At 39.6% G+C, this 19,482-nt stretch overlaps 1 protein-coding gene across 1 annotated transcript in view; it reads right to left on the bottom strand.

The window, feature by feature from the left end:
* Positions 1-19,482, bottom strand: part of LOC143901448 (uncharacterized) — a 41,843-nt gene that overhangs the window by 19,689 nt on the left and 2,672 nt on the right. The gene's annotated exons all lie outside the window — the stretch shown is intronic.

Genomic DNA, 19,482 nt, shown 5'->3' with positions numbered 1-19,482 from the left:
AAAATTGCAACAACTATACCTATAACGGCCTTGCGCTCACCGAGACGGTCCCTTTCCCGTCCCACTGACCGGTGGTCACGGACGACATTATGAAAAGAAATACGCATATATTACTGATTCTTCTACAGCTGCGAGCGTTCAGTTACAAAATATCTGGATTTGAATAATAAATTCGGATAATCAGGATATTACGTTATCCGGCTATTGACAGCTCTACTGACTTAAAACAGTTAAAAGAATATAAAATTTTTACACTGAAACTTTTATAGGCATTTAACAGTAAATCCCTATATGTAATAAAATGAAGTCTTACGTTTTTGTTATATCAAGATACTCGCAAAGGGTGACATATGTGAAATCTAAAAACACACACGAAGACGTCGTCTATTCCGCGTGATCGCTATGCCGTAAATGGTTAAAATTGAATGTCGCAATATTTCAATTTGATCTTTGGTCGTTGGTTGACGTTCTGCAGCAAGACGAATTATCGGAAAAATTAGATTCGCTACGTTAACCGTGGAAAATGAGTGTTATATTTCCTCACACGTTAGCACAATTGAAAAATCTAGCGAGATAACCATCTCTTTAAGGAAAAGAAAATATTTCAGGACTCTTTTATTCCAAAATCTAGTGGCGAAGAAAGAATTTTTGATCGATGGCATAACGCGAAAGTGTACCACTTGAACGAAATTTATGTAACGGCGAAATCAATGATCGGACAGAGCAGGTCTGGATGTGTTATAAGAACGGCGCGACGATAGTCTCGAAGGACGTAGATTTCTCTCGATAATCATGGGTGTCTGGCGGGAGCATGGCACGTACGCGAGGCAAAGTGACAGAAATAAATGTAGACGAATTGCGTTCGCAATCGCACCGGGGCTCGCGCGCCGATCACCAGAGGCATAGAACGATCGCCTGGAAAAATCCTCATGCCGAGCACGCGCCTCTCTCGCGGACCGAGATCGCGGCGCTCGGCTCTTTATAAAGTCAAATGGGCAATCCCAGTCAGACGACTTTTCTCGCCTCTTTCCTGCTCACTCCTTTTTTTTCACAACACGCGAAAGACGTGATTAGTCTTTCAGCATTCCTCTCGTTTTTGTTGTTTCGTTTTGTATCGTACAGTCTTTCTCAAAAGTGCGGAACAGTAAACATTTTACGAGTTAAAAGATGCGGCAAATTTTTACATTTTAAATTTTATGAAGAGTACTTGAGTGCACATATATCTACTTAAATGTGATTATTATGATGACTATTTCGAAAATTTTACTGCCTCTCTTAATTTATGATACATTGGTTCGAGAGAATTGCCACCGATTTATTAAATAATCTTTATACTTTAAAGTTATACAGATCTGCGACATATACTCCTCTTGGAATTTATAGCAGATATATTGTGTTCGATATTATAATTAACTTTTCCTAAACTCTACTTAAAATACTCTAAACTTATTATAATTTATTTTAGATATTTATAAGATAAATAAATATAAAGATAATTCATACTTCATACAATCGCGCGAAAGGCACACAGACCAGTAGTGATGACAATATTATTAAGATCGATTAAATGCACGAAAAACTTTTTGCGCATTAACATTTAAGTGTTAAATCTAAGTTTCTCATAAAAACGGTTTTTCTCTATCGAATCAATTGGGCACCGCGTCAACGAGGCTTCACGTGAACGGTATAGGTCGGTTAATAATCAGGCAATGACCGAACGCATCTGCAACAAGCTTGCAATAACTTTCCATGTTCCTTCCTAGCGTTCATTAAACAACTAATTATGAGTCCTAATTAAACGCGGGATAACCACATTTGGAAAGCGCCTTTCGTGCAAATTCCTTATGTTGATGGATAAAACGCGCGAGAGAAATACCGAAGTAGCTACAGCGTAATAGTTTCATCGAAGAACCAAACTTTTCGCACTCAATGATGAAAACATTTAAGTAAAAAGGGAAAAATGGAGAGACGTGAAAATGAATACGAATAATATAAGAACCTGTTTCCGCATACAACGATAGATTGCAACTAATTTTTTGTTGACAAACCTGTTCGACAAAACGGTTCTTTCAATTAATATCGATATAATTAATTAAAGATAAAAAAGTTTTCTACTTTTTTGGTATCTCTCTCTTTATTGGTATTCCATTGCAAATATTTCGTAAAAGTTGTAACATATTTTTGCAAAAAAATTATTTTAATATGTTTAATATGTTACGTAATATTTTTGATATTTTCGAAAAGAAGGTGATTATTTTATATTAGCCTTCCATAAAACTAAAACTTTAAAAATAGAACGTTGTATCAAATAAACGATTGACCGAATTAAATCAGAATCAAATATTTCCTCGAAAGAATTCTTCGATAATTATACGATTTATCAGCTAAACTAAAAATTGTCGGGAAGTCATCAGCATAGAGACAAAAAAATCCAAAGACGGGAATCGGTCCCGGCTGGATCAGTCTGATTAGAAAGTGGGACAAGTAAGTTCGCAATAATCCGCGATAAGATCCCTCGGGGGCTTTGTCGACCCACAACACTCGCACAGAGCCCGTTTCGCGTATACCTCCGTGATACACGTACGTGCAACACGTACACGTAACCAGGTCCAGATGTGTGAGCATGTGGGCGCGAGAGCACGAGCCCGCGCGCGCCTGACGATGTAAATCGCACCACGGGCGAAGTTGATCGTCTTGAGGAGCGGAGGCTGCGCGCGACTCGCAGCAACGGCTCGCAGCCGAGGAATCGGCCCGCGGCCGCGGAGGGCACGAGCCAGCGGCATTCCATCGGTAAACTGCGTGATTTCGCTACAGGTCGTTTCACGCGCCATTCGCCGCCGTACGAGGCGCGAGAGCGAGAGCGAGCGTGCTTTTCCCTTCGCGGGAGATGTAACCGGTGAAGGTGCGTATATCGTGCGCCGCACCAGGAAGAAGACGCCGCGACCACGTCGGGATAATCGTCGGCTAAAGCGCGGACGCTTTGCGCCGCGAGCGTTGCACCGCGAATTTTTTTTTCTCCCTTACTGACCGTTGCATGCCGCTGAATCTTTTATCTCGTCGCGTTTCTGGTTCTGGCCGGTCGGCGACCAGCCGGTGCAGTCGGTGCAGACGCTCGATGGTTTAGGATTATTCTCTTTTCAGCGTTGATTATCCTCTTTTCATGTTACTGAAACTCGGTTCTAGTTCTTAACACGATGGTTAACGCAATATATTTATTTTTACAAATTTACATGCCATATACTTTTTTGCGCTATGTGACGGGTTTCTTTTGCAGTATAGGTATCTAATTAATTTTATATTCTGTTCACTCGTGATATAAAATAGCAACCATGACATGACATGACATGAAAGCAATAATTTGTCGTTTTTAATTTAATAATCGAATAAAATTGCAGTTCAGTGGTACGAGCTAAAGAGGGACTAAACTGGTTGCGAGGCAGAATAAAACTGTGATTACAAAGTTGATTTCTATCTAGTCTAACAAGAGACTAAAGCGCGTCGAGGTTTAGACTGTCACACACAGCCGCCAACATCGCTACGGCTGCATTGTCGATGATATTAAATTGATGCCCGCGCGATACTGATGGTATTTTCGCGCGGGCTGCATTCCCGCTTTCAGCTTCCAACGCCGTTACTCTCACATGCCGTATACGGACACTACTCTCAATTTAAAATCTGCCTGCCATTCTCAGTCAAGCTATAAAGACGTTGCGAGAAGTCAAACGACTGTAATGACTAGCTATACGTTTTTAACGACAGCATAATCGTTTTAACTATGCCAAGAACTACAATTAAAATTGCAACCCTTTATACGTTATCGAATGTAATTAAATGATTTTATGAAATTCACTTTCGCTCGGCTGCACGATTGTAAAAATGATCAACCGATCGCGTATGCAACTCTATCTCAAAATTTATCGCTGACCTGAATATCCTTATCATACATAAGTCACAAAGCGAGCGGTTTCGATAAAACGCGAATAATGGTCCGGCGCGGCGTGCCGCGTATTCTGCGTTCCGATACTATATATATGCATCTCGTCGTATGCAACTCGCCTGACGGACGTGGAATTTAATTTAATGGCCATAAACGGTCGCGAGCGCGACACCGACAAGTCGACGACGAAATGAAAGTACCAGTCAGCCGGTCGCAAGAGAGAGAAAGAGTTAAGTACGGTGGGCGAAAAGGAGAGAGGGGCACGGCGAGATAGAAGAGAGAGAGAGAACGGCCTTGCTGCAGACAGGTCTAATGCGATATGCGACTAGGCGCGGCCTGGCTGCGCGACTCGCTGATGATGATTTCGGTTTCATTAAATTAAAGCATGCAGGATATACGTGGAGTCATTACGCCGTATTTCGCCGCGGTAACGAGCGTTAACAACGACTGTACCGGGATAAAGCGCGTGCGGCCGCGGCGATCACATCGATCTGTCGAGTGTGGAGGTCATAAAGAAATAAGGATGCGACGGAATTTTCGTAGAGCACGATCATTAGCGGAATGCTTTCTCGCTAATTCTCCCCGGTGGTTGCTTTTTCACATTTTATTCTCGATTGCGATTTCAGTTTCGGGGACAGGAAGCGACCTTCTCGAGACCGAAATAGTAATTACGGCCGAAGGAAATTATCGGGAATATTAATCTCCATGCTTGGCAATTTATCGACCGGCAATTAATTTCGCATTAGACGTTCACTTAAGAGTTTGTTCATTCGCTCGGAAGAATTTTAGTTACCACCGTGACACGCGGTGTTCGTGCTCGCACGCATGCCGAATGCCGTGAAAGTATTTATTTATGTGCATGACTTTTATTGCACGCTATCGCCGATTGGTATAGATTGGCACGTGTGATTTTTTTTTTCAACGGTGCAACACGATCTTTGCTTTCACTCGTGAATTACATAATTCGCAAGAATGTTCCGTGGTCAGCGACGAAGCTTTGTGTCGCATCATTTCCCAACGCTTTCATGCGTATCCTATAAAAAGATTTATTTCATATGAGAGAACACCGCAATCGCGAGGATAGACACGACGACGTACATTAGCCTGATGATCTATCGAGGAGTCCATCAGGCTTGACCTTGACGTAGCCCTCATCATACCATCGAGCCAACGGTATGATCACTGTGGAACGAATTGTGGTTTTCTGATTGAGGAAATAAGCTTTTTTGTACGCTACAGGAGCGAGGCTTGTTCGTTCGCATTCGCGCTCTATATTCACATTTATATCTTATTCGCGTTAAAGCGCGCTTACATTTTTTTCTTCGAGAGAATATTGCCACTTCTATTTATAGAAATGGGAAAGTTAAATCCACGATAATAAAAACAAATGCACAAATCCTCTAGATTTGAAGGAAATTCAAAATGTAAAGTAAGTTTTTAAGGAAAGGATTTATTTTTTAATAATAGAAATAGAGAGTTAAAAAAGTGTCTTTATTTTTAATAGAATCATCATTTTGTTTAATACAAATGGTTCAATGTTTTTCGATTTTCTCTTGTTAGAAGAAATTCTTGATGTCTAGAAAATATAAAAATCATAAAGATAAAGAAAAGGTTGTAAAACATATCATTCTGCCTCTTTTTCCGTTTCCGCAGGGAGGATTGATCCGCACAATCCTTTGGGCTTAACAAACCTACGGACCCGAGTTCAACACTGCGGACACCCACACACATTGACACTCTTCGCATACCTACATGCACACATTTTCGACTTTGAATCATGTCTATTAAGTGTTAAGTGTTACATTGTGTGTTTAACGCCTTTTGTCGTTGACCGTATCGAACCCAATGTTCGGGATCGAGCGCTATTATTCTTAACAAAAAGCAGAAAAGTATCATTTTGTTTCAAAAAAATGCACGCTCTCAAATGGTTGCGCACGTGTTGCATGCTCGTCAAACAGATTGAATTACTCACTGTACTTATATACTTTGATCCCCATGTAACTTTCACATTTCTTAACCAAAAGAAAGGTTTAAAGAATTTTTGTTTTAATGGAAAAGTCGCAAAAGCAAATATCTGAAAGAGAAATCGGAATTCTTTCTTTCACAACCGAGATAAACCAGTTTGTCCGGCTATTTATTGAGATGATAATTATGTCACAAAAACTATAGTAACTTTAAAATTAAAAGTTAATGTCTTTTTCAAAACATTGCATATGTACTTTTGTTTTAAGTAATTTCTTTATACAAATTGTATTTATATTTTTCCGATTTTTTTGGGGGGCTATAATTTTGATACATATCAGCCTGAAGACAAAAGTCATTGTAATAAGAAAAAGTAATTATACAGTTATTATATTTTCTCTACATTTTATTTTAAATATTATCATTTCTATTTTAAGCTGTGTATCATATGCGGCAGTTATATTAGTTTCTTCGCTACAAATTAATCTTCATTAGAGAGAGAGATGAAACAGGTTTTAATTTAATGAATCACTAAAAGTTATAGCCCTTGGGACCGTTCCGAGAAAGATCTCCGCTTCTCGTCACGTCGCAGATCAGGTAGAGAACAGCGGGTTGTTACACAGGAAACGTCTTTTCTATATAATCTTAGCCTGACCTTTTCCTCCTAAAAACACATGTTACGCAAATGTAACCGAATGCTGGTGACATAGATAACGAACATGTTTCTTAATAAAGTTTTAATATAATCTATCTGTTCACAATCGGCACGCAATTTCGTGCCGCGCTTCTTGAATGGATTTCCGACTTATCTCTGGAAATTCCCCAAAATCTTTCGAGTCATCCTTTTCGGGAAAGAAAGAGAACTGCGCCGTTTTTAATGATAATCAAATTATTAATGATTTCTATATTCAAAGTAGCTGTCGTATCAACTTGCAATTGTAACATATTACATCTATAAATATTATATAAATAATTCTAAATATTGACTTATTTTGCAGAAATCGTGATTGCGATGTAATTAATTAAGCGGCAAAAATAAGTGGGACAACAAAGGCTTATTATTATTATTAATATATTCGCATGTAAATAAAAATCTATTTAATATTTGATTTTAAATCGGTAAATATCCTATAAATAATACTACCGGCTCATTATGCAGAAATTTAATATCTGATTTTCCATGTAGGATTTTCCATTGGTAGCAATAAGTGCATTGCGCGCCTGTCGCCGGAGAACGTGGGAAAAATTCGCCGCGCGTTTTTCTTCCCAGATGTTTACGCATGCGGAATGCGTTTCAAGGTATTACACTTCGGAATCGCAAACGTAGAAAACCGTGCCGGTTTTAGTTCGCTCCGAACTGTGTGATTTCGACGACCTTCGATATTTTGCGGCAACGATTTGGTTACCGGGATCGGAAGTAATTAGCATAACACGCCGAGAGAACCATTGTTTGTCGTTCAACGGGATCACGTGTTGCGGCGAACGTTCGCCGCGGCCGTACGATAAACGCGTGTTAACGTCACACGGAGAATTAGCTCGTGTTAATAATGGCTACCGCGTGGATTACGAAACGCGGCCGGTTTACGAAACTTGGCCGGCTAAGGTGAAACTAACGTGGATTGTTACAGCGGGCTTATTGGATTTAGCATCATTAATTTCGCAAATTGATAATCTGCCATCTCACCCGCGACTTAATTAACACGGTTGCCCAAATCGACGGGTGGAGGCAGTTTCCCGTCATTCGGTCGCTCGTGTCTGCAATTAATGAATCAGAATTCCTAATGGCAATTGAACTGTAGAAATATAACGATAGAGATAAATAACTCCAAGATTTTGCCATGGAAACCTATCTGTAGCTATTTGTCTTGCGTTATCAGCAAGCATGCATTAGATTGATTAGATTGTTGCATATGGAATGTTGGTTTTAACTTTTGCATCAAAAGGTTCCATTTAATACCCAAAGAAACAAGATGCACATATAATACAGTAATATTCTTTACGTTTTTCAGATGTATATATGTATATTTCCACAATCTCCCGAATGCATAAACTCCCAAAACGAAAGAAGCTAAAAATAAAAAACATTCTCGTCCTCAGCATACTTTCTGCTGAGAATGTGATATTTTTTACAATTATACCAGTTTCGTCAGCTGTAGTACTTTGGATTTTTTTAAAAATATATTTATATTTTATATTGCGTATATATATACTTGTTACGACAGAAACGTGGCTACTTTTCCTCGTTTTGCCATCTAATTCTACAAAAAAAATATATATTCTTGCAAGGACATGCGAACAATCAGTAAGAATATCTAAGTTTTTGAAATAAGTAACACATTAAATCGTCATTACGATAAAAATCAATTGTTAATTGTACTGATAATTACAATTAATAAATAATTAAATAATTAGTTTTAATTGTAATGACAATTAACAATTGATTAATTGTAATCACGTAAAACAAATACATATTCACGACTAACTAATTTAATTGTCAATTGCAATTAACAGTCAAAATTTCAATTTTCAATTGTTTCAATACGATTTAATTGTGCCCAACACTGATCGAGAGACCGGATTGCCTGGCCAGTGGAACGGAACTGTAACGCCAGCTGCATTGGCTCGGGCTCCGGTATAGTGTTACTAGAACCATTCGATCGGACATTGGCAGCGAGTGAAAGTGTCGCTAGCATATCTGACCGTACCCGTATGTTCATTGTGCACATATGCGATCTCGGGGATCGCTACTTAGAAATCGCCAGTGCCGAACCGATTCTGACCATACCGGGCGATCGGCGTGCCGTATTCACGTTCCTGTTTCCGCGATCCAGCGGTATTCCGCCTGCGCAGCAGTAATCGAACCGCAACGACTGCAAGTTTTTCGATAAACTTGGCGGCGAAATTCTAACTTTCGTATAAATTAGAGAACTATTTAGCAGAGGCCGAAGTTTTACTACAAATATCGACAGTGAACTGCATTTTTTCAGTTTTCCAGACCACGTGTAGAATATATATTTTTTTTATTCGAGAGTTTTTATTTTTCATAGACAAAAAATATATACGCACGTGTTATTAGGAAAATGCTTGCGAAGGACGCGATACGTCACGGAGGACGCTGTTCGATTACAGATTACAGGATTTAAATAAGTAGGTGTGTCGGGAAACAGTGCAGTGTCCGTCAACAACCGGTACAAAATCGACTCAATGGGCATATATGTGGGTAATTACCGTTATATGACGTAACGCACTAAGGCAATACGTGTAGCACAGCACGGTATTGTCTTTTGGTCATTTCTTTAGGCATTCTTGTCTGAAGCTGAAAACTTTCCTTTCAACTTTGCGAGTGATTTAATACAATAAAAACTATGTAGATAGGCTAAAATGAAACTTGAATTAAAAAAGATTGATTCAAATGACACGTGAAGCAATTTGCACTGCGAATTTAATTGTTTTTTGATATTACACCAAAGAAACTCATGATACTCTGTTATACCGTGGTCTCGTCGTAACCGCAAACGTTACCACTGCGTGGCCTTAGAATAAAACGCAAACGAAATAGGTACATTTTAACTTGTAATTGACATACAGCAATTTAAGAGATCATTAATGACTTTATATTATTTTTAACAATAAATATGGTTACTAGTATTTTAAATAAAGTATAATTTTTTAAAATAAATAAGGTTTTCTCGAAAATCAGAAAACTGTGATTTTAAATAACTACGACTTTACATTATGTCGATTATTAAAGAAAATAATAGTATTTTATTTAAAAATGAATAGGATTCAATAATGTTGGGAATAAATTTCTTCTTCTTCTTCTTCTAATTAAATTATTATATAAACCAGTATTTAAGACACGCTCTTATAATTTATTTTTCTCCATTTTTTTAGAGTTTTATCATTTTACATTTAAAACATTCGTAAATCTTATATTTATGAACTCGATTACCATTTACCACAAGAATCTTCCAACGATGATGTGTGCGCGCAAGCACGCATTAGCTATGATATTAATAAACTCTTGCCGTTTAATTAAATACAGTCCGTTCCTGTAGAAGCAGTTTGCAAACCGGATTCGAATAAAGTCACAAAATAATATCCTTGCTACTTGAACGTGAATTCGTGTATAAATTTTCGTGAAAAATATCGCGTTTGATGCTACGACGACTATAAGTAATCGAGCCAATCAACCGACACGAAAGAGTGAAACTTTGATATGTGCAACTGGATTTATGTGTTTATATGTCTACTGCACGCAGATACTGGATGCACAAATTAAGTCCCTCAAATTTTACTGTAACATAAATTTTATTACGTTTGCAACATTTTATTGCAACTGAAACAAGTTTAAAGATATAAATTTGTAAAATATGTGTTAAATTATATAGTCTGACTTAAAACTAAAATGGTTTTATTCTATCAATTTTAACACAAAATTTCAACTTTTTCTATATATACCTAATGCAAAATTACTTTTTTTATGTCTTTAAATAAATAAATAATCGTTATTAATTATAATGCATATTGAAAAAAATATATTCCTCGCTCTACTTATCAATGAAGAAAATTTTTTCGACGATTTGGTGAACGAGTTTTTGGAGTTTTAAGTGCCCATATATATATTTCGCGTATCGAATTTATCGTACGTAAAAAATATATAGATGCGCTACAGATGTAATACAAACCAGTTCTACTTTTTTAACTGTCTGATAAAATAATATTACAGCGTGGATATTAATGTATGTGATTTTGTGGCGAGTATTCATATACGACGGTTAAAAAAAACGGTCAAGGAAATGACAAAGCAAAAAAGCAAAATGTTGATTCGAAGACTTCCCAGATAGAAAGAGTCGCGCGCGGTTGTTTCTTCGCGGGGCTGTCAGAGGAATGACTTATACCTATCCAGGGAAAGCTCAACTCGGCCTTAAAGGAATCTCGACGAGGCAGCGTCAAGGACGACTTCATTCGCACAACCACACGGCGATGCCTTCATCGCGGAAAGGTTAGCCTAATTAATGTGGTCGACCAGTCGGTTGGGCGATCCACCAGACGAAAAACAGGAATTTAAATATCCAGTTAGAAATATTTATCTGGCAGGAGACACGAAGTCACATGATTGCGTAGTTCTCTTGAATATTTTAAAGATTACGCGAATTTCGTCGAAGAAACAATCCATAAATTTTGATCAAGATAACGTTGGAATTCGGAATAATCTCTTATAATGCATTAATTAACAATATAATAAAATAATTGTATTATGTTAAATATAAATGTTTTACATTTATATTTAAATATTGTATAGTTTAATATTACATATATAATATGTAATATTATAAAGTATAATAAATAATATATTTTGCAATTTTTATAATATAATTGTGCGCTTGAAGCATATCATGGATATGCCATAATAATAATATAACTTTGTGTAAAGAAATTACAGGTATTTTGCTTCCTCATAGAGGAAGCTTTGTAATGGTGAAAAAATTTTTTTTCGAGATTTTGATAGAAATAGGTTTAGAATGTTCTAAAATGTCGAAAAATCATATTAGTAAAAAATGTCCGGAAGTATGTATGTATGTGTGTGTGTGTGTGTGTGTGTACGGATTTTTGTACACGCATCTACTTCTACAATTTTTAGATATCAGTTTGAATTTTTGCACACAAATAGAGTATCCTAGAAAGTATGTCCTCCTCAAATTTTATTGAAATCGGTCTACCGGTATAGATTTTATGCAGATTTTCCTTTTTTTGAAAAATGTGTTTTACGCTGCTGTTTTCTCAATATTTGAGATAGCGATTAATTTTTAATTTTATTATATTTTCCAGTTTTTTCTACCCCTATTTCATATATAATTCATTAAAATTTGATTGATCAGATCTCGTATTACACACATTTGAAATTTCGAAGAATTCGTACATACATAGAAGCTTTATAAAACTTGATCTGATCAACCAAATTTTAACCAATTATATATGAAATAGGGGTAGAAAAGACTGGAAAATATAATAGAATTAAAAATAAATCGCTATCTCAAATATTTATAATATCGGGCTGATTTTTTTTATCGATAAAGTATTGTTTTAGTTTTTAAATGGACAAGTATTTTTAGTATTTTTTAGTGAATGTATATAATTATTTACGCAGTCCCCAAAAGAGTTAAGTGTGAAATCAGAACCTTTGCTAACAAAGCTTCCTCTTTGAGGAAGTCAAAACAAATAAATACCGATAATTATACCTCGAATAAAATAAAAACTTGCACACTTAGGAACTATGAGGAAGCAATGTGCAAGTTTCTACTTGCACAATTAAAAACTACGAGAAAACAATGTGCAAGTTTCTACTTGTTTTAAGTTTTTATAACAAGTCTCGTTGAATTCATTTAGCATTACTTCCATTGTATTCTTCTCAATATACAACTTGCAATCTCGAAATAGCCATTATGCAAAGAATATTTATTCTTGACACAATAGATGATGCACAAGTCTCACCATACTTCCAAGGTGTAATTATTTCAGTTGACGATGCGCTGACGTTAATTCGCGATCGATGACATCTTAATTAATTCGCTAGTCGATGTGTGTGTGGGGAGGGGGAGTTTACGCGGAGAAGAAAGAGAGATATGACGTACGAAGAAAAAGAAACGCGATAAGTACCGCAAGTACCGCAGAAAATTGTGCGGTTACTAATGAACGATCGAATGATCGAGCGATCGGTCAGTCGGTTAGAGGTGCGTTCGGAGAAAGCTGGGTGAATCGTCCTTAGGACGTTCTGTGCAACATCATCAAGGCCGTTTCCCTCGACTACCGGCGACGACGATTCCGCCGCGAAACCGTTAACCCAATTATTTATTGAACGGCCGATCGAGCGAATCGCATTCCTCAGACGCGACAGTACAGCGGCGCAGGAGGGAAATAACAGGAAACGTAGCGGCCAGCGCATCGGCATCGATCAAAATGATTGCGAACCGTGTAATCGGCCGATGTCAGTATAGTATTTTTTTCCCCTCTCATTCGCTACCGTTCACGCGGTCGTTTGACTCATGAAACGCGTCGTTCGTTTTCTAATGTCCGCCGATTACCACGTCTGTCTGTATTAATTTGAATAATTTCTTAAGTGAATTGTGCGTTAGATACGTCCGACGTGCTTTCCAATTGCGCGAGATACGCTTTTCAACCTCACGAGTCTCTGATAAAGTATAAAGCATTCGTTATGCTTAATGGTGGCTTAATAATCAAGCGGGAGGTTCCTTTTATTTCTCTTTTTTTTTTTGAACATTTTTTTGCGCAGAAAGAAAGAGAGGAAAATGATCGTCCGCGCGATATCGAGGGTCCAATTTTGCGCATTTATTCGAAACGGTACTTCTTTTTCAAGGACGCGCACCTCGTGTCTTTCGCGAATTGCCTAACCCAGTTACGGCCATCACACGCGAACGTGTTCAGCTGCATGCACGTTGCATATCTCATCCCCGGGTGGGAACAGGGTCGCGCGCGAGAGGACAAGGGGGATGAGATTAGATCCTCGAATACATTCCGCCGGTTCGGCGCGACCGTAATCGGCGACCTGACGTAACAGGTCTCTATAACTGTCCCCGGCGCCATTTTGAGAACGGTGAACGGAGAACGACGGCCGTTGTAACGCCGGCTGTAACGCGATAAACCAGCCGAAGTTACGTTTCGAGCTACTGGCGCAAGTGGCTTTTGCAATTTGAGCCGAAACAGCTGATGGGCGAAGTCGATAGCGCTACCTGCAACTTCCTATTGATTAACTCGGCATTGACTCTTCAGACCTAAATACTCGCTTTTCCTCGGTGTTAGATTGCACGTTGAAGGCGCCTTTTAAAAGCTCCGCGATTTTAAGTGCATAATCTCGACAACGATTTATTGGAACTTATGTCGATCTTATAATAGGGAAATGAAAGAAGTAAATTCACAATTTATTTTCGCTCTTTTACTCTTATAAATCGGTTCATTAAAAAGTCGAATAACAACGATTTGATAACAATATATTAAAATTGCTGTTGTATTTGTTCATATATAAACATGAATCCTTATTTTTGCTTACAAGAAAATTCTTTTGATATACGAGATATATGTCGACGTTTTTCCCGCTCAGTTTACCACGGTTTTCAACTAAAATTTCACGTTTCATAAATTTAACGTTAGCGACGACTTTTTTTTATGGGGACGTTCTCATTTTGCCATTTACAGCCGCACACTGCTTTTATTTTGTCAAAACACTGGAACGGACAAAAGCAAAGTCAGCGAAGCGGCGCACGAATAAAATCGTCGGCGCGATTAGAATTACCCGTGCGAATGGCGCTCGTGACAAACTATCCATTACTATACTAACCGCGGTATATACGTGGGGACGTCTATCGAGGAGTCGTAGACCCCCGTTGAAAGTCTAACGTGATAGAAACTCAAATGAAAGCTGCCCGACGAAGGAAGCGAGCGGGAAGGCGATCAAGAAGTCGCGCGCCTCGATATATATATATATATATATACTCGATCGCGATTGACTTTTATAACTGTTCGATTCGGCGTGAGTTTTTTTTCCCGCCACGCAGAAACTCCCCGTCACGAAGATCGATCGTCGATTCGATCGGCGATCGCCCACATTCTCGCAAGTGAGAGAGACTAGTGGAATATCGCGTGCGCGTACACGCGAGACTCTTCTGGTGAAAGAATCGTCGATTTTCACTGCGTGCCATTCAAACGGGTAACTCGAGACAGAAAAGGAAGACAAGCAATCGACGGGTAATCGGCGTTTTAATTTTGTCCGATTTCCATTGATTTGCAATTGTCGCTCATCTCGGCCGTTCGAATATTAGAAATCGACGGCGCACAGCTGTTCGGTCGACTATCTCGGTTCGCGAAAGCGTAGATAAGTCACCACTTCGCCAAAAAAGACATACATATGTTCATACGCGAGCACGCATGTCTGTGGCAACTGATTAAATTAATTTCACCCGGTCGTATACCGAGGCGCGGGTACGTTCGGTCGAAGCGCCAATGAAGGGATCGCCGGGTGACCCATATATCCTATAACATCGTTCCGCAACGTGCTGACAGAAAGCCGCGGTAAGAAAAAGTCCAGTTATCTCGGTACCGATATGTTAATTCAAAAGTAATAAGACATTTAGCGAGGCCTCCTTCTCCCGATCCGATCCGGTCTTGCGAGCCGGACGAACGATGACTCGGTCAGGTGAAGGCAGACAAATTTTAAATGGTGAAAGTCCAGCCGGAGAGCGATCGCGACCGAAAAAAATTTGCGTTGTCCCATCGCGGCGGGATTTTTGCGCGGCAACGTGAGAGATTTACTCGGGAACGAGGATTGTGTTTTGCCGACGGTCGCAATCCGGCGATAATTTGTCGAAATTTACGGCTTCGCAATATATCCCGCCTATAAGATCTTCGCGCGATGATGCATTCGACGTGATATTTCACGACGTGTCGTGAGAGATATTGCGTTCCGCGTCCAATTTCCGAGATCTTTTGCAATAATCGATGATTCCCGGTAAACGTAAGTAAAATATTTATATTTTTAACTTGTAAAATTGAATTGATTATATTTATTAATAATCCATTATAATACTATTGAATTAGTGCAAAAGATCCGTTATATTTATAAAACAAAGCTAAACAAAATTTTAGCGGAATCGAATGAAATTGCCGCCGCGAACTTCAATATATTCTTTTTTATTTACAAAAAAATTTTTAATCCCTTTTTTCTAAAAAAAAACTTCGGTTTTCTAACTTTATCTGATACAAAGTCTGATGAAGAACCGGCAAATCTTCTGCGTCAAACTAATAATAAACGTAGTATTTTAACAGGCAATGTATTAGCAATGATAAATTGATCAGGTAAAATCTACGTCGCGCTATTGAATACTGTTCCGATTTCTTCGCCGGTTGGACGTTTTCAAGCAATATGCAAAATAATGGTATGTAATTAGACGGAAACGAAGCTGCGCTGGCGCCCGTGTATCAAACATTTGCTCGCCCGGTTCAGAAGCCGCGGAACGGAGTCCGCGAGACATTCGCAATTCACGGGACGGTCCTCGCGCACATGCACGTGTAGCTACAGGTGCAGTCTCGTGACGTCAGTGTTCATTGTTCGCCGTTCTGCGAGCGCGGCCCGCGGATCCTATATACGTGCGGTGCAATGACTGCACGCCGCTTTTACGAGCTTTTCTTCGCCGAGCCGAGGTGTTCTTTTTCGGACGAACGAACGGTCTTGCTCCTCTCTGCCTCTCTGGTGCCTGGAGCGACGTTGCAGAAATGCACGGAACATGCAACGACGCGACGGTTAAGACCAATGCACAGATCGAATGCGGCGATGCCATTACGCTCCTCTTAAGCATCCCAGGAACGACAAGGGTCTCGAAATTTATTATTGTACATACACCATATGAGCAATCTTGCAAAATTCCGTTGAGCGTTTAATTTTTAACGCTATATATATTTTTATTAGCGTCTACAGAATTCCTCGGTACTAATTAACATTCGATATCTAGCACGACCTTGCTAGGAAACATTTAATTACCGCGCGAGATCTTGTTTCCTCGGGAGAGTCGAAGCCGGCGCTCGGCGGTTCGGTCTCGCGTAAACAAGTATATGCATTACTGCGTTTAATATCGCGATATCGTAACGGGAAACATTCACTGCTTTCGACCGCAAGGAAAGCCCGCGGTCCGTATGAACCGAGGTGTAAAACTTTTACCGCGGCGCGAGCTCTGCAACCGTAACGCGTTTCAGGAGAAAGAAATTCGTCAGTGCGCTCGTCGGAGGCCCGGCCAGCATCCACGACGGAGTTCCGGGACACGGCTCCTGGGATGCATTGTAGTGTGTGCGCGCGCGCGTTTGCAGCCGGTTCGACTACATTTCGTGACGGTGCACACCTTCTCCCATCGCGCATACACAACGCGAGCGCACACACACACACACACACACACACACACACACACACACACACACACACACACACACACACACACACACACACATACATACACACACACACACACACATACACACACACGCACACACACACACACACACACACACACACACACACACACACACAATGGCATAATAAACACGTTCCACGCGCATGCACACAATACAGAGACGTTCGAGAGGTCCCCGAATCTCTCTCGAGTGGGCCCGACACGAGGGGCCCGCAACCAGGCAGAGTCCATATGCAAAACACATGCGGAAAGCGATTGGCTCGCCGGCGCGGCGGAGACCCGTGTAACGAGCTGCGGCGGTCCATCTCCCGATACGACGCCGGGCCTCGCATTTTACTTCGTCGCATGTCGTTATCGAGCGATTAATTCGGGCCCGCGCACACTTTGTACGCCGACATCCCCCGGCGGGAGGAGGAGGATAATAGGCCGCGATATAGAAAATTGCGCGAAATGGAGATTAATCGCGCGCCCGTAGTTCGCACAATCTTCGTTCAGTCCGTTGAGCATGACGCTTTGTTTTCTGCGTCCTGTTTACGCGGATCGAAGACGAGGAAAGAGGAGAAGAAAGGAGGGAGAGAGATCACGAACTCGCGGCGCTAGATTACCCTCGGTGACATCACATCGTGATGAAAATAAAATATTACCGCTGATTAGGATACTTAAAGGCATAATTTTTAAATATTCACATTTCAAAATCGTGTTAATACCTTAAACATGTTTTAAACAATATTAAAAACAAGGCAAAGAAATATACGTTTTAAATATTTATATCCGTCTCTCTGTTATTTTAAAATTTTATTAAACTATTAACCGATAGTTACGTTTAAAAAACTCCAATTCTTTTGTTCTGCCGTTTACATGTTACGCGATCGTGACCTACAATTGTCTCAACTCGTAAATTAGTTAAATTAGCCATTACTCTCTATTACTTCTCCGGCTAACAGGTCTGTATTCCCTTCTCCTATTAACGAAACGCTGCGTGAGATTGGATTCCTACGGGAATTCTTTTGCGGTACGAAGAACTGCAGGATGTTGAAGCGTAATCGAGATTCCAGCGTGGATACAACCACCCACGTACGAACGTGTTCGTTCTCGGCATTAGGCTAACGTGATTTGATCTCCGACGATGTAAACGCACATACGTGTACGTCCATCCGTCCGTCCGTCCGTTCGTTCGTTCGTTCATTCGTCTGCTCGCCCTAACGTTCCCTTCTCGGACACGCCTGGAATCACAATTTCAAATACCCCAGCGAATAGCGTAACCTACGCGCGGAATAGCTCTGATAGTCTTCTTTCGGAGTAAAATTGAAGGTGCTTTATAACGATAATCGCCGACCAGTACATCGCGCGTAATCGATACCTGCAGCTATTAATCGATAATTTTCGTCAGGTATTTCGTACATACAACGGAACGTCGCGCCATATGGTGAGCGGTAAAATGTATGCGTTAAACCTTTAAACATAATTAAAATAAGGCAAACTTAAAAAAACGTACCCAGCTGTGTACAATCGTGACCTATTTTCGAAAACTTGAAAGAAAAATGTGAGGATTTATTAATTTCTGTGACTATAATATGATTTTGTTCGGAACGAGTATTCTTTCTTTCCCGGAAGGAGACGACAGTTTCATCCGGATGACGTTAAGAACAGTAAAATCACAGAAAGATTATTTATATTGCGACCGGCAGTATACGTGTAGCATTAACTAACTGTCTGAGAGAACAAATTGCGACGATGTTTGTGATATTGTACGCGTATCGTATTTCTGCCACTAGGTACGGAGAGCAGATACGGAGCGTTTATGAATCGTAGCGCCTGGCGACTGCACCGCGCATTCAAATCATCGGTCAGTGCTCCGCTTGGCTATCTATACCTCCGCAGCGAGCCGGGGATCGCGTTGCACTTTCGTGCCGCGGAAATATTAACGTAAATGTTGCGGAGACTCCTGCACGTCCTGCGCCGAGGATCGCATAATTACGTGTATTATCATGTTCTTGCGATTAGCTGCAGGCGATAATCACATATGGGCGTAATGTCGCCTTCGGTTAAAAATATATTTATAGAAATTCTTACAATCGTTCAGATAAGTACAATGTAAGATTCTGTAAACTGAGATTCCGTGAATCAAGATTCTAATCGTCATGTAAATCAATTGCTCTTGATAATTTTAATATTATTCGCCTTTCGATATCTCCCGTTTTATTACTTCTCGTAAAAAGTGAATGGCACCGACGGACATATGTTTAAAACAATTTAATAATGTCGTAAAGATGCTGTAACTATATAGGCAGGTTTGCAATACCTCGAATGGATTTGTTACGTAATGTATATATAAATTTATTCTTTATCTCGCATTTTGAAAAAGTGGAACGGTAATTCATATAATCATGCAAAGCACGTAACATTTTCATCGATACTCAAATCACACACTTTTAATGTTCTCGTCATTTTTATACCTGTTCAAGCTTGCTTGCATTATCATCGCAAATTTTAAACATTGTCGTCTCAACTCTAAAAAGGACAACAAAAGACTAACACTGTTTTTCAAATTTGTTAAGTTATTAAATGTTTCTTTCCATTTAAAAGTTGTAAAAAAAAAAAAAAAAA

Source organism: Temnothorax americanus, unplaced genomic scaffold (genome assembly GCF_048541705.1).
Source record: "Temnothorax americanus isolate GAGA-0224 unplaced genomic scaffold, ASM4854170v1 Scaffold10, whole genome shotgun sequence".
Taxonomy (NCBI): domain Eukaryota; kingdom Metazoa; phylum Arthropoda; class Insecta; order Hymenoptera; family Formicidae; genus Temnothorax; species Temnothorax americanus.
The sequence above is the reverse complement of the archived record's forward strand: the minus strand, read 5'-3'. Positions and strand labels throughout refer to the sequence as shown.